The sequence below is a fragment of the Arachis ipaensis genome, chromosome B07 (assembly GCF_000816755.2).
Source record: "Arachis ipaensis cultivar K30076 chromosome B07, Araip1.1, whole genome shotgun sequence".
In the NCBI taxonomy this organism is placed as follows: Eukaryota; Viridiplantae; Streptophyta; class Magnoliopsida; order Fabales; family Fabaceae; genus Arachis; species Arachis ipaensis.
Window position 1 is genome coordinate 15,363,635 of NC_029791.2, and position 921 is coordinate 15,364,555.

Genomic DNA, 921 nt, shown 5'->3' on the forward strand with positions numbered 1-921 from the left:
TGTTCTACTTATACTCTCTTAGATATTAGAATTAATATTTATTTTTCTCAATATATAAATACTATTTCTATTTTGAATTCATGCTAGTAGAATCACTAAATTTTATAATTATTAATATTCATTCTATTATATTTATTTTTCTAATTTCTTACAGAAATACACAAAAAATAAATATCTTTTTTTTGTTCTTAATTACTGTATATTACAACAATATCACAAACAATGTTATACTTAAATATTAATATTTTTATCTCTCAACAAAATAATTTAACTACCTTTTTTTAAAATTTTGGTCTACTTCAAAAAAAAGAGTATAAACTAAAAACTTTAGTTGATCAATTAAACGACTCTTTTAAAAAAATATTCTCAAACTAATAATATATTTTATCGATCTCAACATAGTTCGTAAAATAATTTTATTCTTATATCATATTTGTAAATTTTTACTCTGATATAATAATTAATAATATATACCTGATGACCATCATAGACGATCTTACCGTTATCAGTAATATTTTTTTTGTTGGTATTAAAATAAATAATTAATTTAAAAGAATATTTTCAATTCTTTTTTCTTTGTATGGGCCAACAAAATACATTTTCGATCGATAATGCTATTGGCTGACTCACCCCTTTAAAACCACACATATACATTATGCCAATCTATCAGACAAAGGACACAGTGGTATACTTACCTCTATAAAATCTGCTACATCACGCTACGATTGCAACTCTTCCACGTAACTCTTTTTATATATATCTACATAATGTATATTTCTTTACATCTGTATATTCCCTTACATCTGAACCGATAATTTTTTTTATATTAAATCTAAATGATTCTAAATCATGGCATTTCAAACTTTTAAAAAAGGACAGGAATATACTTAAAATGCTTCCCATACATTATGCCATAACAAT